Source organism: Lissotriton helveticus, chromosome 4_1, assembly GCF_964261635.1.
Source record: "Lissotriton helveticus chromosome 4_1, aLisHel1.1, whole genome shotgun sequence".
In the NCBI taxonomy this organism is placed as follows: Eukaryota; Metazoa; Chordata; class Amphibia; order Caudata; family Salamandridae; genus Lissotriton; species Lissotriton helveticus.
Genome location: NC_136063.1, coordinates 391,138,006 through 391,162,192, shown reverse-complemented (window position 1 = coordinate 391,162,192; position 24,187 = coordinate 391,138,006).

The window sequence follows — 24,187 nt, the reverse complement described above, 5'->3', positions numbered from 1 at the left end:
AGTTGTTCTCCAGATTTTAATCACTTTGGTTAGTGCTTGTTTTAGTACCTGGAGATTGTAGCCTCTCTGCATTAATCTGATAGTGAGATCTTTCTGTGCTTCTTCCAGGGTTGTTGCCTCGCTACAATTTTTCTTTATTCTGAGGTGTTCTGCATATGGTATGCTGTTCTTGAGCTTCAGGGGATGGAAACTCCTTGCATGCAATATGGAGTTACCAGCCTTGGGTTTTCTATAGGTACGTGTGGGCAGTGAATTATTCTTAAAGTAGACTTCTAGGTCCAGAAAGCAAACCTGCATGCTACTGATTGTATTGGTAAATGCCAAATTCAAAAAATTGTTGTTCAGTTGCAGGACAAACTTCTCAGCAGTTTCCCTGGTGCCTTCCCACACTAGAAAGAGATCATGCATGAATCTTGTCCATAGAATTATATTGTTCTTCCATTCCTCAGCATATTTTACCCGGAGCACCTGCTCCCCCCCCAAGCCCATGTGCAAATTAGCATAACTGGGGGTGGAGCAGGTGCCCATGGCAGTCCCTCTCACATGTCTGCACGTATCTGTGCCATACATGAAAAAATTGTTCTCCAGGCATAACCTCCCCATCTCAACCAGCATCCCTGAATGTTGTAAAAGTGTTATGGATCATTTGTTCAGATAATACCTCATTGCTCTCAACCCATTCTCATGGCAGATGCTTATATACAAAGATGTAACATCAAGTGTGATTAGGAGAAAGTTGTCCCTCCACACAATGTTCTCAATTTTCCTCTGGAAATCCCTGGTATCTTGTATTTAGGCCAGGAGTTCTTTAACAAACTCCTTTAGGAAGTAATCAAGGAATCTAGATGTGGGTTTGAATAAGCTACCTATAACTGAAATAATAGGTCTTCCAGGATGGACCTCTGCATTCTTGTGTAACTTTGGAATGAGGTACAGTATGGGTGTCACTGGGTTATCTACCTTAAGATACTGATATTCTTCCTGTGAAACCATGCCTAAACTTCTCCACCTGGGTAGATCTTCATGAAACGTATTCTTATTCTCTAACAGATTGCTGTTGGGTACTTTCTGATAGCATCTGGTATCCCTTAATTGAACCCTGGCTCCTTCGTTGTAAATGTTAAGCGGCCAGAGTACCACATTCCCTCCAGACCACTATGTCTTTCCTACTTTTGATCTTTTGCTCAACCAGAGCATATTTTTTGTCATATTGGTTGTTTCCCCTCATAAACCCTTCACTAGATGCATTTGATAATGCGTTCAGGTCTTTCACAACTAAATCAGCAAATACATCAATTGAGTCTTTCTTTTCGTACATTGGGACAAAAGTAGATTTGGGTTTGAATGAGGTCTTGATGCTATTATAAATGTCCAAGCTCAACATTCCAGCAGTCTCACCCACAGATGTAGGTAGGCCCATGTCCTCACATTCCCGCCCCAGTTGATATAGTTCATGCAGGAGGTTTAAACCCCCAACTTCAAGATTGGTGGCCTCTTCCCTGGTCTTGCTCTCTTTCTGTCGGTCTTTCTGATCTGTTGTAGAAGAATTTTTTCAGCTTTAAATTCCTAAAATATTTGAAGAAATCTATACGAGTTAAAGTTGGTTCTTGTACAGAAAGACAGTCCTAATGAGAGTATACTCTTTTCCTCATCCAAGAGATCCAGGTTGGTCAGATTGATCACGGTGGCTGGGTCACTGTCTACTTCTGTTGGTATGGTTCCTTAACTTTGGCACCCAGGCGTAGTTCCATGCCCTCCCCTTTGTTTCTTGTATTTCTTTGTTGCTTTTATTCTTTCCATTGGGGTTTCTGCTTGATATTCAGAGTCCTGTTCAAACATAAAAAATGCAATTCCTCAATGACTGAGAGGGGTTCTTGTGGTTCTTTGTTCTTACTTGAGCTATCAGCCCCATTTTCTGATTCCGTTTCGGGCTCCGAGCTTACGTTGGAGCTAGCTTCCGAACTATAATTGAGAGTTGTATGCCGCTCACAAGCTCTTTTGTCCTGTCCTGTACTACTTGATGACCTCTGGCGGGGTATGCTATCAAATCATCGAGCAAAGGTGTATATCTGACCTCTCTCATAATCCAACCTGTCCCAGGTAAACTTTGTGGTCTTTCTGTTCCTGATTGTCTGTTCATGCTTTTTTAGATTTACTTCGAGTTCTTTTTTAAACTTCATAAGGTCTTCCGGTTTTGCCTTTTTGCTTATTCCTATTTCCACAGCTTTGATTTCTTCCAAAATTCTGTCACGATCCCTTCTGGCATACCTCACCAGAATTCTCATCATGTTGTGTGATGATTCAGCACTATTGACAGCCCACTATTGTAGCATTTCAGGATCCGGGTTTTTGAAGGTGAAGGCTATTAACACTCTTAAGCCCCTCTCCCCATTTCTAAATATCCCCCCCACCAAAAAAAAAAATATATATATATGTATATACCAATATATATAAAAAACAACAGTAGCTACTTACTCGATCGCTCTAAAAGCACGCCCTTTGTGCTAGTAACGTGTAGGACAGAACTATACAATGCACAGCGCTAAATAAACTTTGGTTCATATGCCCACTCAAGTAAGCCTTCCATTTCACCTTGAAACCCATCCTTGTGCCTTAAGCCTACCTGGAGTTTTCCTGTGTCAAATATGTCTAGCCCTACCCCCTCATTAGTAAACATAAAAATATTCTTTGTGATTCACCCAGTGTATTCTTGAAGTCCAAGATAAGATAATCTACTTCTACTTGATCAAGGATTCACACTAAGACAGTGTACAATATAAGCTCATGGCCGAAAAATCGACTTCCAATGATGTCTTCTACATAATTTGTCGATCAGCCATGCCTCATTATAAAGCATACGGATCAAATCTGGACATTGAAAGGATCAAGGGAATGGCACGAGACTCACGCTGACTATGCAATGGCGGAACACAGTATAAAAAGCGGAATTGCCCTTTAGTCTTTAAATGTCAATCATGAATATATAATAACTATTTTTTGATCAGTACTGTCCTATATCTATAAAGTCTCAAAAAATTCCAGATGCCAAGCATTTCTCCAGGCTATGACAGCTGACATCTGGCTTCCTGGCATTATCTTCAGGGTCTATTGTGCAGTTAAGCAGCTGTCTAGTTGTATGTTTATTTCCACATCACCACAAATGATGTTTGGCCTAGCTTTAATTTTCAGAATTCCTTTAATCACCAAATGATATATACCGTCATTTATTCTTTTCAAGGTTGGAATCATGTCTAATATATAGTATACACCCTTATTGGTAAAATAACGATGCTGCTCCAAATATAGATTCCAGTATGTGTAGGAATGGGTAATATTCAAGAAAGATTGTAAACCCTTACTGGAAGATAAACAAAGAATCGCACATTTACCGCGCACACAGTTTATTACAGGAAACCAAACATCAGCGTGAAAACAGTAACTGTGCTAACAAAAATTAATCTAAATCGCATTCCAATAATAAACAAACGCTGATATAGGGAAAATGGGAAAATGGTTTGCACTGAAAGTGAGACCTGCAAAATTGCACCTATTACAAAAGTGTGCAGATCAACATAGTAGATGTCAACGGCACGGAACTAGCAAGACCCTTATTGACAAAAAAAGATGTCTGTCACTCACGGCATAAATACACATTTTCAGAACACAGCTTCTGTGTCACACATTCAGTGCCACACCAAGGGTATAACTTAGCATTCTAAACTTGCAAGGCAGACACTTTAGCCATGTCACAACGGAGCCCAATGGCATTTAGACCACCCAACACGAAATCTATACTTTGTTTTAGTGATACTCTCCCAGTTTAAGCTATGTGCCCAATTGCATGTGAGACTAGCAGGGACAACTAAATAAAAACATGATGCTGATTTAAGACACATCTGTGAAGTCACAAATGCAAGAGCAAAAAAAGATGCAGGAAGGTGTGTACGCATATTCCATGCCCTTTTGTCAACGCCTTGACTCACCATTTCATTAAAAAGGACGTCTCCAAACTAAAAGTAATTTTAGGGGTTTGAAAACAACAGAGGTATTTCAATAAAATATTCAGTAGGCAGTAGTGATGGTGACAATGTTATGAAGCAGAATGTGGTCTAAATGCAAGACCAGTCTCCTGTGCCATTTGGTGGCGCTCAAAACAAGAACGAGCCTCTTACCAGGTAGCAAGGATGGCACACTGTGGCCTGGTGAGTCTGGGTGTCTTTCTCTATCACATGCACGCAGTGCATAATTTGAGCCTGTGGTTTCCGGTGCGCGACACAGGCGCTTAATTGTCAACGCTGGTACTTATGACAGTCTGCCACATGGTGGCACTGCTTGTCTAATTTAGAGATAATCATAACAACAGTTAATGGAAACGATTATGAGTGTCTAGTTCCAGTCAAAAGAACCACAGGAGGCCGTATACAGATATCTGCCCCTGGCGCCTTCAAACATAGGCTATCACTGAGACAGGATCCTGTGGTTCTTTGACTGGAACCACACACTCATAATCGTCTCCATTAGCTGGGACCTTGTACACGTCTGAGCAGCACAAGTGCGGTGCCTGTTTCCTTGCATGTGGAGACTGGAAACAGAACCAGTGAATTGTTTTCGGACGTTCAACTGGAACAACAGTACTCAGTCTTTCCTTAGTCCCGAAGAGTCAGACATTTTCAGGTCGAAACGCGTCAACACATACTGGAGGAGTTTTCACTAATCTAACATAAGCTGGTTAAGGAACATTGGCGCACACATTTGAGAACAAGGTGAGAACACTTATTCTCATATGTGTGCTGCATATAGATAATCTCCATTAGGGACTGTGAGAAAATTCAATGGCACAGCCATCTCTGATAAACTAATAGGAAGACTATGAGCACTGAAATAATAATTTCGTGACACATGGTTTATGTATGTCTAAAGCAGTGTGTAACATTTTTGTATATGTAACTTTGTGGATTGTCATATCTCACTTCGTGGATTGTCACGTGTATACTTGTGTTTTGAAATCAAGTAGAAGGGACATATCATTTATGTGGGGGCTGTCGAATATAACCCTGATTGATGTATTCTAAATAAATGTGCAGTAATGATGTCAAAGCACGAATGATTAATTAGGGTAATCATTTCGGACATTTGTTTACATTAATCCAATCCCATATTACGAATTCTTCTGTTCATGCTGTATTTTGCCCATGTTATGCGGGGTTATTGGGGCTTACCCCTATATGTACTAAGAGTCTCATTGGCATTTGAGTCATCATTTTAAATATATGTGTACATTGAGGCTATTTTAGTGTACGTGCTTTTTTAAATATATTGTGGCAAAAAGCAGCAAGACAAAAAAAGCACCAATCAGAAGTTACAGTTTGCACTTACCTGAGACCAAAGCATGGTTTCAAAGTGCTTCGGTGTCGGTCCCACCAACATCATAATCTGCCCCTAAGTATCCTACCCACCAAACTCTATAAAAGGCCCTTAGTCATCATTTGGAGTCGCAAAATCCACCAGTGGTGAAATGCTGGACACCGTATCTGTCCCACAAAGCCACATACCTTTGCTGCAAGGTCCGACTGAAGCCTTTTTCTTCACAGCAAAATGTTCAGAGTGAGGAGAATCTGTATTCCTAGCCCACCGAATGTACTTCTTCCTTGGAGAAATATCAGTGCTATGTCCTAATCCTACATAGGTGGAAAACATGGCTAAACTACACATTTATTTAACTGCTGAGAAAGATACATCAGTTCGGCCTTGCTGTCATCTGATTCTTAAGGCAAACTGCTAACCAATGGGAGTCTCTCTCCAAACAGGGCTCCTCTAGAGTCCAGTTCATAGTGGTCAGCTTGGCCTTCTTGACTGAGTTGGAAAGCTGGATGTCTTTTTGATTTGTGTCCCTGTCGCAAGAAGCAGAAGATAACCAACTAGACCCTGTGAGAGCTGTTTCTGTCTGGTCTTAGCCTGTACACTAACGAGTGACTGGAAAATTCCCTGCTCCTGATTCTGACTATCTTTTCATAGAATTCCCACTGGTTTAGCATTTCTTCTCTCTGTTTATTGCAAGCCTTCGCAGTAATCCCTCAACCAAAATGGCCCTACCATTCGCCCAGCTCAGGAGCATAGCGTATTCCACTAACCACTTGACTGACTATGGATATGAGGTATCCTCCTCCCTGTCAAGTGCTAGAACTTGTGTTGAGCCTGCTGAGGACACAACAGTACACATGACTTTTTTCACTACTGTGAGGCCTACCATTCCCAAAGGATAACATTGGGGATTCCTTATTCCAATAATAAGCTGTCATTTCCATTTTGGAAATGGTGGCTATTTCATTTTTGGTGTCTTTGGAATTGTGGTGAATAGCCCTATTTATTGGCAAAGCTGGAATTTTTATCACAATTTTAAAAATGACACTGTTAAAAAGTTGGCTTTTTTTCTGCCCAAAGTACTTTTGTGCTTTTAGCCTGGCCTGGGTCACATGACTGTGTGTAACTGACAGTTAGACTTTATGAATTCCTCCAAGGCAGTCACACAAGAGAGGGCGTAGATGTGCCTTAATAGGCCACCTGCTGTCAGGATGGGGGGGCGGGGCTGGGCACAGCCCCGCTTGCAACTGATTAGCCTGTGCTCTGCCTTCACACAAAGAGGCTAATGACCCCACATTATTATTGTAGCCAGCTTCGAGCCAAGGCATTGGAGGCAGGAAATTCCATGCACTTCAAAGCCACTGTCTAGAAGCATCTCCCACTTTCCAGAACCAGGGCACCAATATATATTAGTATGACCTCAGGCACCAACTCTTCAGTACACTTCAGGACCTGTGTCTACTCTGCCAGGAAGAAGGACTGCTATGCTGCTGGAAGGACGGACACTCTTCTGGACTGCTGCTATAAAGAACTGATTACATGATGGATTGCTGCCCTGATTGTCCTGCTGCTCCGCTACCTTCTGCCTGGGGACACTAACTGGATCTTCATCCATCCCAGGATCTCCAGAGTGAATCACAAGTTTGCTCACCTCCTGTTATGTTATGTTATGTTATGTTATGTTATGTTATATGTTTTGTAAAGGGGTGTGCCAGCGCTGACAACTGCAACTGTTAAAAGAAGGCACTATGAAGTCGGAAAGAGATGAGTTTTATTGTTTTTACAAAATAGAGCATGATTATTAATACTTTTGATGCAGACAGGAAGAGAGTTCCTAAGTTTCGAAGCAAAGACGCGGAAAGAGTGTCCTCCCGCTCGCACTTTCCCCACTCAGGGGACAACAGCCAGGTATTGCCCCATAGATCGTAATTGATGGGTGGGTATGTAGAGAAGTGAGAAGGTTCACCTGAATGTCCGGGGAGTGGAAATTCAGGATTCTGTGGGTGATACAAAGAGACTTAAACTCAATGCATTTTGCCACTGGCAGCCAATGCTAGACTGCGGATTGCGTTGGTTGTGGTATAGGCTCTCGGAAGGCCAAGCAGTGTCCCTGCAACCACATTTTGGGCCCTTTGCAAGCTGTGGATCTCAGCTTTATTTGCCCCTAGATAGAGTGAGCTGGCATAATCCAGCCTCGATAGAATGGTGGCTTGAATGATAACTTGACGGACTGTGGGGTTAAAGAAACCCAATAATGGTTTGAGCCCGCGCAGGAGTCCGAAACAGGTCTGAGCTACCATTTTAGTTTGGATGTGAAAGTTAAGGGTGGAATTGACTCATTCCCCCAAGTTCTTGAGCGCCTGTTTAGGGGAGGGCGAACAGCCCATGGTCGAAGGCCACCAGTGCTCGCTCCACAGCTCAGTGTCTCTCACCACTAGCAAGATCTCAGATTTGTTCACATTTAATTGGAGGCAGTTAGCAGTCATCCAATCTGCTATAGTTGTTAAATCGTTCCTGAACTTAAGCATGTCCTGTGCGGAGTCGTTGGAAAGTGCCACCACTAGCTGGGTATCGTCAGCATAAGATATCACAGTTAGTCCTCTACTCCTGGCTACTGCCGCTAATGGTTGGACGTATATGTTGAATAAAGTTGGTCTCAGAGCTGAGCCCTGTGGGACCCCTTGTTTGATAACGTATGCCTGGGAGTTGAAAGGAGGGACCGACACTTGAATTTTCTCTCAGATAAGAAAGAGGCAAACCAGTCTAAGGCCGGGCCCTCAATGCCAACCTCCTCCAGATGTTGCAACAGAATCTTGTGGGACACAGTGTCGAACGTAGTGCTCAGATCCAATAATATCAGAGCTGACGTACGCCTAGCATCCAATGCATCCCTCAGATGTTCAGTTACAGCAAGGAGGGCAGCCTCCGTGCTGTGGCCTGTGCGAAAACCATTCTGAGAAGAGTTGAGCAGCTTGTTATTTTCTATGAATCTTGCCAGAATGGAAATGATATAAGCTTCGGTGACCTTGGAAACCCACGGCAGGAGAGAGATAGGGTGGAAGCTCTCTGGTTTAGATGCATCCAGTGTAGGTTTCTTTAATAAGGGAACCACCATGGCCCGTTTAAAGGCCCTGGTGACTACCGCCATGGACAGAGACATATTGATCAGCTTACAAAAAGGTGAAAAGAGCTGAGGCAAAGAATTGCTCGGGTTTAAGAGGGTCTGCAGGAGAGCCTGATTTAACTTTTTTTGCAGATCGTATGCATCTCCTCTTGAGAAATCAATGGGAAGACAGAGTGTAGGGGTAGCATGGGGCCTACATGCAGGGCCTGTTATGATCGTGGTGCGAGGGAAGGTCCTGTAGATGTTCAAGACCTTCTTAATAAAGAAGGTGGCAAGGTCTTCACATTGTTGGTTAGAGGAGAGAGGGGGAGCTTTAGGTTGCCCGAGGATTTGAGATCTTTAAGTATTGTGAATATGCATTTAGCAGAATTACTGCTATTTCTAATCTCATTAGCAAAGTAAGCCGCCCTTTCCTTCTGGATGGCCCTATGATAGTTTCTGATGGCTGTCTGATAATGCCCCTTCAGAACTGGGTCGTAGTCCCATCTCCACGCCCTTTCCATCCTTTTGCAGGCTTTCCAAGCCATAGCCAGATTACTATTGTACCATGGGCTGAATTGACTGTTACGGCTCTGTGACCACCTGACAGGAATAAGGGTATGAAGGGAAGCAGAATCCAGTCTGATAAGGCATTTTCAGCCGCATCTGGGTCATCCAGCATGCTTGGTGTACGCATGAGGAGGAGGGCATGAAACTGTTTGATATCGAGTTTGTGCCAGGGGTGTATCAGAGTCACAGGGACACAAAAGGCATCCTCCATCTTGAACATGCACCTGGACCAAGCCTGAGTGAGTCTTGACCCTCCAAGTTGTGTTGCTCCAGTGGACATGGTGCTAAAACTACCCTGATAGCAAAAATCCAAAAGTGGGGAAAGTGTTTGGCTAAAAGCTGTTCAGAGAGCCAAGAGGAGATCGAGACCAAAATGCTCGCCTATCTGCCCGAGGTGCCTTTTGCGCAGCAGACCTGTTTCAACGGTCCTTCACGAAAGGGGTAACTGGCCTTGTGGAACTGTCTTCGGCTACAGCTGTCTTCCTCATCCCACTGGAGATTTTTTACTTCCATTTCAGAGATTAAGTTCAAACATAGAAATATTCCCTACGGCTTCACCGGCTAACCGACAATGATGCAACACTCTCTGGCACCTCCTGCAGCTTTGCCCCGCTGAACTTGACCTCCTCAGAAAATTTTTTCTCAAGAATTTTTCTGGAGGAAAGCATTGACCGGGCCCAATACAATTCTTGTATCTCATTCGCACTCCATCTCTGTAGGCCATATTTTTTTACTTTGACCCAGTCTTCTGCAATTAGATTTCCACAGTTGGTGCTATAAACTTTTAGGAGGTGATTTTTACTAAATAAAATAAAGAAATCATTACTCTGGTTCTACTGATTGGATTTTTGTCTTTTTGTTGTCAAATAATTTAATAAAATAAACTAAATTTTTCTAAATTGGTTTGGGATTTTTCTTGGGCTGTGTTTTTACTTTATTACTGTTAGTGTGATGCATAAATATACATTGCCTCTAAGTTAACCCTGACTGTTTTTTTGTGACAAGCTACCCAGGGTTAAGAACATGTTAATTTAATGACTTTTTGTGGTTCACCCTGCAGGGGAATATAGTTGTTGCTTGAACAGGGGTTACATCCCAGTCAACAAACAACCCAATTTCTAAACCAAATCGAATGTGTTCCCTTCCTCACACCCACTGGCTTTCCAATTTCGACTATGCCTCACATTTATAAATGAAGTCCTCAGCCCTAAAATTAGTATAATGCACACTCTAGAGATGACTTTACTAATATACAAAGATAGATACATATGCCCCAATATGCCAATTAACTTCCACGACACTGGTGTCATTTCTGCATCAATCTACAAAAGGCGTATTGAAAACTTAGATAGCCCAAGTGGGTGACACCAGCTTACAGTATCGTTTTATAGAAACAGCACACACACCGTTGCATTGAATGGCAGTGCAAAAATCCTACCACCAGCACAAGCACTATAGATAGAAAAAGCGACTGCTGAGAAAAGGCAGATCCTTACACTTTTTGTAATTATATACATTGTGATATTGGTATTATGCTGTAGGCATAAGTAGTGTAGCATGTGTACAGAAGGTAGGAGCTAAGAGATATTATAGGGAAAATACCATGAAAGACCGAAGCCTACATGATGAGGTGTATTTTAAAAGCTTCACTCAAATTCAGACATCTTTCTTCAGCAATCTCTAAGTGATGAAGATGACCATGCCACAACAAAGTGTCTTCGACAGGACGCTTGCTACCCTAAATGTTTTTCTGCTGAAATGGGGACACTTATGATGTTTGTGCTGAAGTCAATATGTACAGACTCTGAATTACACAAACACCTTGCTCCCTCCCTTAGCGTGCAATGTAGACAAGAGTGGAGAACCCTTCCATTGACATTTTCAGTGAGCAGTGTCTTCTAGGTATCTTTAGCTAGTGCTCCCATATTTGTCTATTTGTTACAGGGTATTAATTCAGCGTTCATAAAATAGACTACCTGATGTGCCTTGTGCAAAGAGAGGTGTAATGTGTTCACTTTGCGTTTTGATCTCTGAGTATTAGCCATATTAGCCATATCACAATAATGTTCATACAGAATTCTGTGTTTTGAATTGTGTGCACACTGGCTGTCACTCTGTGATGGCATGTGGAAATCTTATGAACTCCCATTCAAAGCAATAAGTGTGAAGTATCGATCTTTAAACTTTTAGCTATGCAACTCGTCCCGCAAATATTCTCTACTTTGGTAATACGTATTCAAATATTGATGGATTTTATGCATTTGTTGCCCTACTAGAACCAAAAATGAGCAAAAACTGTGAAAAGTTAATGTGAGAGGCTGGCTTAGCATATGATGCACACTTATGTAATTGGGCACCCTGCCCCAAACCAGACAACCCTTACGGTGATTTTAGTGGTCTTAGACAACATTAGAAAGCTCTCTAAGTGGTAGCTGTGGAGAGCAGCCTTTAGGCTTAGTCCAGAAGGAGTGTAAAGCAGCTTGTTTTACCAGAATGCAATCTTCTAGGTATAAATTAAATGAAAAAGACCAACACAGTGTACTTATAAAAATATGGATTTATCATAAGAAACTCACTAACACGTACAGATATCTCCTACCTGGAGATATACACAATACACATAATACTTTGTAATAGAAACAGGTACGTAGCACAGAATACATAGTGGTCCGCAGAGGGAGACCAAACAATATACAACAATAGTGGTATGCGAACCAAGGTTCAAGTCAAGAATATACCCTGAGGATGTAGAAGTGTCGGGGACTCAAGGAACCTCCCAAGGTGAGTATATAGGAGCCCCACAGAGGTTGTGTACAGTGTGGGGACATGACTGCGTCCTCCGTACAAATCAACATATAAGTCGTGGTTGCAGTTTTAAAGAAAGAGGACCCTTCCCAGTGGACCCTGATGAAAGCCCATGGAAGACAAGAGGTTGGAGAGCCACCTCACCCCCCACCCGTGGTTGCCCTAGGAACCAGGTTACCTGCACCAGGGAAGCCGAGTGCCTAGGTGTGAAGTGGTGGTCGAAACCACCGTCAAACTCAATGGACAACTTCAGGAAGGTGCTGCCGCTGGAGAAGGTGAAAGTGTCCGGTGGAACCCAAAGTTGGATTTGAGGTGAAAAGTACCTGCAAGCAGAGTGGACAGAGTCTAGGTCACTCGGGAGTGACCAAGAGGCAAGGAAGATGAGTGCCCACCGATGTTCGGTGTTGCAGGAAGGATGAGGGTGACCTTGGAGCTGCAGATGTGAGGCCCAGACGATGCTGCAGAAGACCAGGAGCCATTCATGAGCTGTCCCACGTCGGATGTCGAGAGTTGAGGGATCAGTTTCCATCAGGAGCACCAACAAGCCTTGGCAACTGCAAACAACGTGGACCACAAAGAAGGTGCAGTGTCGAGACCAGCAAGGTCCAGGTGACTCACCACAAGCAGGGGAGTCAGCGCAGGCCCTGAGAAATCAGGGGAGCCCAAGGAATTCAAATATGACTCTCAACAGAACCCACAGGCCGGAGGTACTGGAGTCACAAGGGGTCCTCGAGCAGCTCACCAAAGAAGCAGGCCCACGGGCAAGTGATGTGGTGGGGATGAAGATCTTGGTCACTGTAGATGCCTGAGGTGCGGGCTACTTGGAGCGCGATGATCGTGATGGAAGGAAGCCAGCACGGGGTTCGGTTCCTGCGGCTCCACCAAGGGATACTGGCCTCAAACTTGGTGAGAGTACAGGCAGGCCTAGAGGGATGCGAAGAACGACCCCCTATGTTGCTGAGCCTTTCTGAGTCCGTAGGAGTCCAGGATCAGCAGACCTGTCAGCTTAGTTGTGGTGCCTGCAGATGCAGGGAGGTGCCTCTTTCACTTCGGGGGAGATTCCTTCAGGTGTACTGGATTCCCACATTCCTTGGAAGGTTTCCTGTATGGAGCACAGACATTGACGTTGCAGCAGACGAGCATTGCTAACAGATCAGGAGCAGCAGAAGTCTTTCCAGTTGCAGCCTTGATGCCCAGAGCGAAGTCCATCGAAGTCCAGAGTGCCCAGACGGTCAAAGTTGAAGTGGTGTCTGAAATAATCATGTCCCACTATGAATCTAGGGACCCACCCTCAGGTAAGCACTTAAGTACCCTAAGGAAAGAGTTTGGACAATTCAGGGTTCCTTCCCAGGGGAGGGGTTGGACAGTAGGGAGGATACTCCCATGCCCTTTGTCCTGTTTCGTGCCAGATCAAGAGCCAACAGATGCCTGAGCTGGTTTGAACTGGACTATGCAAGGAGGGCACCAAATGTGCCCTGCAAGCAGACTGAGTGGCGCTAACAAGCGCTCCCACCCGGCCCCAGTACACTAAACCATGTCTGGGAGGTGGCCACACCTCCCTGTGACAGGATACCTATTGCTCTGCCTTTCCCTGCTAGACCTTGGCTCCGCAGCAGGAGGGCAGAATTGTGCCTCCGGTCGACAGCGGCCTTGTTGTGCTGTTTCGGTCTAAAAGACTGGCACTGGGAGAACTCAGGGCCTAACGGAGGGCCATTACAGTTTGATACCTAACATGACAGGGTTCATTTCAGCCAGTTTCGAGATGGTCATCGCGTAATGAGCTGGTGCCCCTCTATATGTTATATGGCTGTCTCACAAACCGGGAGAATTAACTCCAAAGGCTGTAGGGGTATCCTGCTCATGCAGGGGCACCCTCATACTTAGATCAAGCACCCTGCCTTCAGGATTGAAAAGGCCTGCTGTAGGGGTGACATAGTTTTTAAGTGCAGTGACCCTAGATATATGGAACCTATATCTTTTGTAAGTGGTGTTAGCACCAGCTTACACAGGCTGCAATGGCAGGGCTTTAGTGACAGTCTGAATGGACTCCCAGGGGTGACATAATACATGTTTCAGTCTATTGGGGACCCCTGGGGTACCTATGCCTTGGGTACCTTAGTACCATATACCGGGGGTTTATAATGGTACCCCAGCATCCAATCTGGGATGTACCTAAGTACTTACCATAACAATTTAGGGGCGAAAGTAGAGAGACTGCGGTCCTGATTAGCAGGATCCCAGTCAGACTAGTCAGAAACAGCATAACACCAGGCAAAAAGTGGGGGTAAATGTTGGACTTGGCCCTTTTGGCAGGTTCAGGCCTAAACTTTTTGCCTTCTCCTAGCCTTTTTCTGTGGTCTCTGAGCACTTTAGCACTGTGGTCCAGTGTAAAGTGCGTGCGCTCTCTTTGTATGTGTACTGAGATTGGCCTTCCCTCCCATAGGAATGCATTGGGGATGAGTGTGTCCGTGATAATTCCTGGTATGAGGTATGGGGCGAGTTTAGTATGTATGAACTCGTGAGAATAAATGCTGCGCAATGGTGTGTGCACTTTTATGATGCCTGGTGGAGAAATACCACGTTTAGAAGTTGGCATTTCTGTCTGCCTGCCTGATGTGAATTGCATGTCTGGTTTCTGAGTGACAGGGGCTGAGAGGTGTGGGTGGCTCCAGGAGGGAGAGGGTTAGTCAGCGCTAGGCTGAATGGGACACCTGGAGTGAGGGTGGTGGGAGGGGTAATCCCCGGACTCTGACTAGGGTGGTGCTTCCTAGTGAATGCTGACTCTGTCCTCCTGTGGTGTGTCTGATGGCGACCCCCCCACTTAACAATAGGGAAGTGGAGCCCTGTCAACAGAGTGCTCCAATTACCCCTGAACCAGCCCTGTGCTGGCGCAAAGGAAAAGGGTGTATAAAAGAAGGGGCTGTGACCCCATAAAGTTGTTCAGTCCTGGGTGCTGTTCCTGACGCTGAGGGGGCGTGCTGCTGCTGGGGCCCAGGAGGACCTACCAGGAGGGCTACCTCTTTGGGCTCATCATCGCCCACTGATTCCTAAAGACTTAATTTTGGTTGCCCCTTGCACCTGGTGAGTGCTGCACATATCCCTTTGATTGCCCAAACACGAGAAGCGCGTGGGCTATGCAACGTGTAGCTGCAATCGTTACCGAAGGAAATCCCGATGTGGGGATTCCCCCGCATTGCGTGAGGAGTGGTGCCCGCCCCGATTATGCCTTTATTTTTAACTAAAGCGGTGAAAAGACATGACAAGCGGGTGCCCACCCCGCATTTTATTGCTTTGCGGGAGCCCACCCAGCCTCAATGGTTATTTTAACTAAAGCGGGTGCCTACCCCGCACAGTGCCGTCAAGGAGAACAAAGAAGCAGCCGCTTCCAGGAGGTACCAGGAAGCCAGGCAGCTGTGGCTGGTTGTGGGTGGGGCTGAGGGCAGTAGCCACCGCCAGAGATCCAGTCGGAGCCTCACAGGCTCCACAGCAAAGTCCTGGGTCCCAGAAGGGGGCCCGGGTGAAGTGAGGAAGAAGCCGGCAAGTCTGTGCTGGGCTCTTGTGAGCTGGGAGAGCCCAACCCGCCCCCCTGGTGTGTCCCGCCTGAGACTGGAAGACAAACAATGCCCAGCGGGGCTCCCGGGAGATGTTGGGAGCCCCGGTATCGAGGAGAAGTACAGGAAGCACTGAGGGATCCTGGAGGCAGGGCTCCCACAACCGCGGTGTGAGGCCTGCGTGTCATGTCAGCCCCTGAAGTCGAGAAGAGTCCGGAGGAGTCCAATGGGAGGAGAGCCCACCCCCATAGCCTGGTGAGTGGGGCTGAGGCTGGTCGGGTTGTTGTTGGTGCCATGGGGCACCCGGGCAGTAGTGGCATCTCTTGAGCGGCCCCGCCTGGCACGTGCCGCGCCAACAACAGGGCATTGTTATTTAGTATAGGCCCCACGAGCCCCAGTGAGATGGTGTACTTCAGGGCACATGGTTGGTGCCCGCTTCGGGGCACATTGTCAGTGCTCACTTGTTAGAGGGCAACTGCAACATTGGCAGAAGTTGTTTTGGGAGTCCCGGAGTGGGGCTTCCACGGCACCGTGGGTGCAGTGCCATTTCTTTGGGGCACTTTACGTCTGTGGTGCCAGTACTGAGGTTGTTCGCCCAGCTGCCCTGAAAGCGCACAAGTAGCTGCAATGGTTTGGCACAGTTGAGTTTTGGAGTCCCAATGGGGGACTCAGTGCACAGGAGTGCCCCTGCCTACCAGCTGCCCAGCAATTAGTGGGTAGCTGCAACATGTAGGCCAGTGCCTGTGCGCACTTTCTTCTGCTACATTGGCAGCCGGCCCTGACATTGGGACATGGGCATTCAAGCCCTTTGAGAAGGGCAGTTGGCCTGGGGGCAGTTTGATGACATGGGTAGAGCACCAGGCTCTGCCAAATTGCGCAATGTGTCTATTACTAGGAGTGTTGTCAAAAGAATGACTTAGGCCCATGGTATCTACGCTAATGTGTTTATGCTGGGGATACCTAATGCGTACTGCGTTTATGCTAATGAGGTTTGGGCCTAATGTGCTGATGCCTAATGTCATGTTGTGATGTTTTGAGGTAATAGCTATTTGCGTAATGTGTTTAGGCTAATGGGGTTAGTGCATAATGTGTTTATGCCGGTGAGGCCCATTGCGTAATGTGTTTATGCTGATGAGATTTGGGCCTAATGTGGGTTTATGTCTAATGCTAATGTGATAATGCTTAGGTTATTATGGTACCAGTAGTTACTGGTTGTGTTTTAGATTTGCATTTATTTGCCTGTTATGAAGGTTCTGACCGAGGCCCGATTGGCTTGGTCCTGTATATAATCCCCTGTGAATATTTCCTGTGCCAGTTGGCACAGTGTAAATGTGTGATTAGGTTTCTAATGCGTTTATCATAATACAAAGTCAAACCAAAGGGGATGGTGAACAGTGTGTTGAACATTGCAAGCACTCACCCCAGTCAACTGATCTGGGTTTAATCCTTCATCATTCTTTAGCTCACTCCGCCACCCATGTTCAGACATGGCCATATGCAAATCAGTCTGACCCTGTGCCTCATGGGAACAGTCCAACCCAAACTGCCAAGCCATGTCTTCCCTGGACCGGAAACAAGCATCCTGGGACCAGTTTCTGGCTAATCAGCCATCATCAGCCAGGCTAGCATGAATCCAGTGGCAAAGTGAGCAAGGGTATGCCCAGACGTGGGTCCCTTGCTCACTCGCCAACATCGTCCGATCGCACGACCTCAACATAGTCTCATACACCAATGACACCCAGCTGATCCTCTCCCTCACCAAAGACCGAGCCACCGCCAAAACCAACTTCCACGAAGGGATAAAGGCCTTCGCCGAATGGCTGAAGAGCAGTCGCCTGAGACTGAACTCGGACAAGACGGAGGTCCTCATCCTCGGCTCTACCCCCATCGCCTGGGATGATTCCTTGTTGGGAACTGCGCTGACACCCACCGACCACGCACTCAACCTGGGGTTCATCCTGTACTCTTCTCTGTCAATGACCCAATGAGTCAACGTCGTCTCTTCCTCCTGCTTCAACACCCTCTGCATGCTTTGAAGGATCTACAGATGGATCCCCACCGAAACCAGAAGACCGGTCACCCAGGCCCTCGTCACCAGCAGGCTGGACTACGGCAACGCCCTCTACGTGGGAACCACGGCCAAACTTCAGAAGAGGCTCCAATGCATACAGAACGCCTCTGCAACCCTCATCCTCGACATCCCCCACCACAGCCTCATCAGGACCTGCACTGGCTCCCCATCAACAAGAGGATCACCTTCAAGCTCCTCACCCAAGCTCACAAGGCACTCCATGATGCCGGACCAGCATACCTCAACAAGCGACTCACCTTCTACGCCCCCAACCGCCGCTGACCTTGCCCTTGCCACCGTTCCACGCATCAACCGAACAACCACCAATGGCAGATGCTTCTCCCACCTCGTCGCCAAGACATGGAACACCCTCCCCATCCACCTACGACAGACCCAGGACCTGCTGACCTTCAGGAGACGATACAAAAGGGGATGATGGACGGAGCGTTTGAGCAAATCAAACACTCACCCCCAGTCAACTGATCTGGGTTTAATCCATCACCTTCAGGAGACGCCTCAAGACCTGGCTGTTCGATCAGTAGTTGCCTCCCTCCTCAGCTCCTTGAGACCCTCATGGGTGAGTAGCGTGCTTTACAAATGATTGATTGACTTTGCCTCTGGATTCAAGCTAGCCTGGCTGATGAGGGGTGTTACCCCAAAGCCGGTCCCAGAATGCTTGTTTCTAGTTCAGGTAAGACCTGGCTTGGCAGTGAGGGATGGACTTTTCACATGGGGCACAGGGTAAAGACTGATTTGCTTGTAGCAGGGTCTGAACTGAGGTGGTGAAGTGAGCTAAAGAACGATGATGGATTTTACCCAGATCTGTGAATGGGGGTTAGTGTTTCAAAAGTTTCAGCACTCCGTCCATCATCTCCTTGTGTTTGCTTTGTTCACCCTAAGTTGTCAGAGCATGCCCAGACGTGGGTCCCTTGCTCACTTTGCCACTGGATTCAAGCTAGCCTGGCTGATGAGGGGGTTACCCCGAAACCGGTTCCAAGATGCATGTTTCCGGTTCAGGGAAGTTTGGCAGTTCGGGCTGGACTGTTTCCATGAGGCACAGGGTCAAGACTGATTTGCATATAGCTGGTTCCGAACTGAGGTGGTGAAGTGAGCTAAAGAACTATAATGGATTCAACCCAGATCTGTGATTAGGGGTGAGTGTTTGAAAAGTTTCAGCACTCCATCCATCATCTCCTTGTGTTTGCTTTTTTCGCCCTAAGTTGGCAGGGTATGCCCAGATGTGGGTCCCTTGCTCATTTTGCCACTGGATTCAAGCTAGCCTGGCTGATTCGGGGTGTTTCCCCAAAATTGGTCTGAGGATGCTTGTTTCCAGTTCAGGCAAGGCCTGGGTTGGCAGTGTGGGCTGGACTGTCCCTCTGAGTCACAGGTTCAAGACTGATTTGCAGATAGCTGGGTCTGAACTGAGGCGGTGAAGTGAGCTAAAGAACAATGATGGATTCAACCTAGATCTGTGATTGGGGGTGAGTGTTTGAAATGGCATGACATTTTTAATGCTCTTAGATGTTCCTGTACTTGTGATTTCAAAGATCTAACAGTACTACTCACACATATTAAGTTGCATTCACAGTCACCCAATTATATAGGTCACATAGATTATGTTTCAGTTGATGGAAGCTGGTATTCACGTTCTGTATTGTATGAAAAACATTTGATCTTGTTTTTACCAAATTGACATATCTTGCAGTCATTGCAAGGAAAGAGGCTCAATGGACACACTGGTCACAAAGTTTTCAAATTCCAAGAGGGAGTCGCATAACTGGGACAAAGCAGGTTTCAGAAACATTTGCCATTCCTGAAGATTATTTTCGGACTAGCTGAAATGTCCTTCTTTTTTCCCGGTTCCTCCATTAACAGGTGCCAATGCTTTGTAAAAATCTTGGACTCCTATACATGGTGTACTTGGTGAAAAATGCTATCTCACCAAATTTAGAATCATTAGGGACAGTTTTCTTTTGCAATGTCTCCGCCCCAGTGATCTTCTGGATTTTGCTATCAGCATGGTTCAGAGTCATCTGGTTGTTCCCCCTAACTACAAATCTCCTTTTCACATCGTTTTATTGGTCAAAAATATTTTTGGAAGTTTTACAATTTATGCAACATTTGCATGTGACAATGGTTGTTCCGTTATTATGATGTTGGACAATAAGCACAATCTGGTCATCCATGAATGTGTATTAAACATTACCAGCGTAGCGTGTAAAGAAGCAGGGGTTTGAAGAGTCCTCATTATGCATTGAAATTAAACAGCTGTATATAGTCACAATGGTCACAATGGTCCAAACTTAAAATCTGTGGCGAAAGGCAGGAGGGAGTGCTTGATGACAGTGCCAGAGTATGATGAGCGATACAGGAACAGTGGCAAGGGCGGATGGACAGGCATATGGGGCTGTGTTTACTGCGTGAAGGTGGGAGAAGACTGCAGGTGAGTGATGAAGTAATACAGAATGTGGGGCAGGATACCATCTTTGTCAAAGCAATTTTACCTCTCGGAGCCAGGGGTAGGGACTGCCAGAAGTGTACTTGGGTCCTGATTCCCACCAAGGTCTTGTAGATGTTCCCCCTATATAATTCCATTGGGATATGATAGAGATTGACTCCTCAGTAGTGTGTCGCTTGAGCATGCCAGAGAAGGGGGTTGTCGCCTGGATGTATTTCTCATGCGGATTGTCGGGACAAAGTGGGTTGATGGCTGCATTTGCCAGTTAACATGAAGCCCTGTGGCATTAGTGTAAACAGCTAGCTTATCCCGGAGTGGGGTAGGGTCATTTGTTACATCCCACAGATTTAAAAGCAGTTTGTCTGCATATAATGAAACAGCATGCATCCTTTCCACGAGTAGGATGCCTCACTCTTGGCCCTCCATGCGTAATCGTTTGGCAAGGGGTACCATTGTGAGCGCAAATAGCAGTGAGGAAAGTGAGCATCCCTCTGTAGTCCTGTGGTTGACCAAGAAAGGGGTCAAGACAAGGTGACCCAGGCAGATCCGGGAGGTTGGTTTTGTGTATAGTAGTGGGTGTAGGCGAGGAGCCTAGGCCCGATCCCAATCTGGGGGAAGACTGTGAAAAATGAGTGCCATGTCAGAGTATCAAACGCCTTCTCCAGATTGAAAATAAGACATGCCAGTCGTAGAAACCATCTCTAAACTGTCTTGTACACGAAACAGACAACAAATGTTCTGGCAGGTGCTACAGCCCAGAACAAAGTCATTTTAGTCAGTGTGTTCAAGTTCCAGGAGTATTTGGGGGAATCTATCAGCGAGTGTTTGCCCCATATTTTTATATTCTTCCCTGAAAATGCTATGGGCCTATAAGGTAGCAGCTGTGTGGGGTCCCTGTCCGGCTTAGGGAGGGAGACCAAGAGGGACTCCCGAAGTGAGCTTGAGAGCTCAATGGTACTTAAGGCAGCCTCATATATTTCTGTAAAGCAGGGTGCCGAGATTGATGAGAAGGTACTGTAATATTCTAGATGTAGACCATCTAATCCCGGTGTTTTTTCTGAGCAAGGTCACTGATTGCTTGTGCCACATTCATAGATGAATCACGGTATCTAAAGAGAGTCTAGTGGAAGCTGAGCTGTGTGAGAGAGTAATGTCCGCTAGGACAGTGGTACCCGGTAGATGGAGGAGTAGTATTTGTGGAAGGCCTGCAAAATCTCACTCTGTGTACAGGTGGTGAAGCCCAAGAGATTGACCACTTCAGTGATAGGGTGCACTGGGGTTTCCTGTTTGGCCAGCCAGTAGTCTGCCAGATTTGTCACCATCTCTATGGGCTTTGGCCGCATAAAATTATAGCATCACAGGCATTCTAGGACTGTGTGGGAGGATATTGCTTCTACGAGTTATAGAGTAAGTACGGGGTCTCTGTCCGCTGCCTTATCCAATCTTGCCTTACCCCATCTAGAAAAATTCTTCTATGCAGCCACTATGTAACTTTCAAAGGCCTGATGGACTCACATTATAAATTCCTCTCATCACCACCTTAAAGGAGTCCCATTCCAATGTCCCGGTGGAGGCTTTGTTATGGTTCTTGGAAAAATAATATTGGATTTTATCCCCCTGCATATTCCGGAATACAGCGTCCTCCAGGCTCATGGGAGTTTCCATGTAGGGGTCGGTATTTATAGGGGTGCCTACCTGTGGTCCATTACGTGTGCATAATGGTCAGAGACCACGCACCCCAGGTAATCCGAGTGCTGAACAATTGACACAGGGGAACAGAACAAAGGAAGTGGTCAAGGCACTCGTATAAATTGTGAGGTATTGAGTGAAAAGAAAAAAGCTGGGATCCAGGGTTTTGAGACCCCCATGCATCCATGAGTGACTGATGACATACCTAATTCAGGAATCAACAATGCCTGTGTGTGCAGGGTGGGGCAACAGTGGTGGGATCTGTCTGAAATTAGGTCAAGCACACAATTGTAATCACTTCCTAGCACCCAGGGTAGTGTGTTTCTATGAGCGAGTTTGGCAGAGAGGGCATACCAAAAGGCTCCCTGATCTGTTTTGGGGTGTAGATGCTCTCAATTAGCAATAGATGGCCTCCAAGGCTGCCCTCAAGGAGCAGTTATATTTGTTTCCTGAAATGGGACTCTGGGGTGTACCCACACCATGGCACCTTATGCGTTTGCAGAGTAAATGGTGACACAATTGAGACCCTTCTAATTCCTGCACAGGTGGTCTAGCTCTTGTTTTGTGGTGTGAGTCTTCTGTACAAAGAGAAACTGCACCTGTTGGTGTTTGGGATATGAATAGATCGCTTATCGCTTTCTGACAAAGTGCATTCCCCGGGCATTCAAGGAGCGGAAACGAATATCAGTCATGGGGGCAATGGTGCTGTGGGAGTGCAGTGAATTGCATCTGGGGAGTGGGTCACCCAGGTTAAATGTCAACCCACTGTGTTACCCAGCCAGCCCTGTATAAACCATAAAAGGCCCGCCCAACAGGATTGAGCATGTGTGGGGGAGAGTGAACAAGGGAGACTGTGACAAATTGAGTAACTGAAAGTCCAATACTGACAGCCTACCAAAACGAGGAATGTTTAGTACGTTCTAGCATAACATGGGGGTGCAGCTAGGTGCCATGGTATAGTGGAGTGACCATGGTGCCCTTAAAGAACAAGTCTTTCCAGCCTCTGCAAGGACCGCTGGTGGCCCAGGCACTCATCGCTGGAGTTGCACTATGGGTAGGTGGCAGGAATGGAAAATCTATGGAGAGAGGGTGTCATGAGAAAACCGAGCAAGATAGCCAGGTGATGGTAGTCTCCATGGCAGCTGTAGTGTGCATATTTTTGTCCTGCGGTTCAAGACAAACCAATTTTGTGTAACAGGCATCTATGTGAACACAGGAGAGGCATTTTTCAAATAAGATTATACACAGTGTGTCTTGTTACCAGAAGGGGGAGCCTGTGAGCCCACTGGTCATCAGACTGGAAAGTTTCATCATCTGATGTGAAGATATGGAGACCTTTCTCATCATCTGTGGCTGAGGCATAAGTTCGCAGGTCAGCTGGACTATTGTAATGCCCTCTATTTGGGCATTAATAAGGGCCTTGCTCATCGTCTGCAGCTGGTGCAGAATGCAGCAGTCAGGCTGGTGATGATCTCCCCAAATACCACTCAGTTTCCTCTTCTGTCAGCAAGCTGCATTGACTCCCTATAAACCGCAGAATTCTGTTCAAACCTCTCTGTCTTACTCATGAGGCCTTCTATGACCTAGGTTCAGATGGCATCAAAAGGCTTTTCAGGCGCTATGTTCCCACTAAACAGCTTAGATCATCCAGTAAAAACTTTCTGGCAGTCCCCAGGTTCAAGAGAGCTAGATGGGGAAGCTGAGCCTTCTCAATCGCCACTGCCAGGCTCTGGAATTCCCTCTCTGCTAATATTTCTAAACAAGTGTCTCACACTCTCTTCTGTAGGGCTCTGAAGACCTGGTTCTTTACATGTACACCATTCTGAGCCCTACTTCTATTTTCCTCTTTTTCTGTCTGACAGTCCCTCCTGCAGCGCCTTGATGCCTTTGGGCTAAGTTTGCACTTTAGAAGATTAATATTCATTCACTCATTCAGCTTCAGTCTGTAGAGCTTGCCTGTGGTCTTCAATGATCTGTTCTGAATTGGGAGGGAATTCATTGGAGATGCCTGAAGTGTAGTCTCTGTCCCTGGCCTGCCCTGCCTCTCTCCACATGAATTGGGGGGGGTGCATGTTTGGTGCAAGCCAATGTCGATTCCCAGTGGTGTTGATCCTAGGCGTCCTTAGTGTCTGTAAAGAAGACAGTGGTGCTGTTTAGATATTATCTTGAGACAGGCTGGAAACAGCAATTCATTTTGTACCCCCAATTGGCGGAGATGCCTCTTGACTTCCTGAAAGGAGGAGCGCTGGCGCTAGACTACACAGGTGTAATAGGGAAATAACATGATGGTTGCATCCTCTACTCAGAGTGGGACCCCCTGTCTGGCAGTGCGAGGATAACATTGAGGTACCTAAAGTGTAAGAGTTTAGCCATCATGGGGCGAGGAGCGGCCCCTAGTTTAGGCACTGGGACAGAATGAGCTCTCTCAAGGGAAAAGAAAGGAGTGAGATTCAATGGTGAGGTGAATGATTTGAACAAAGCTTCCAGATATATAAGGGGGTCAAGACCCTTTATCTCCTCCTGGAGCCCACACATTTGAATGTTGCTCCTGTGGAAGCGAACATCAAGGTCCACCGCCC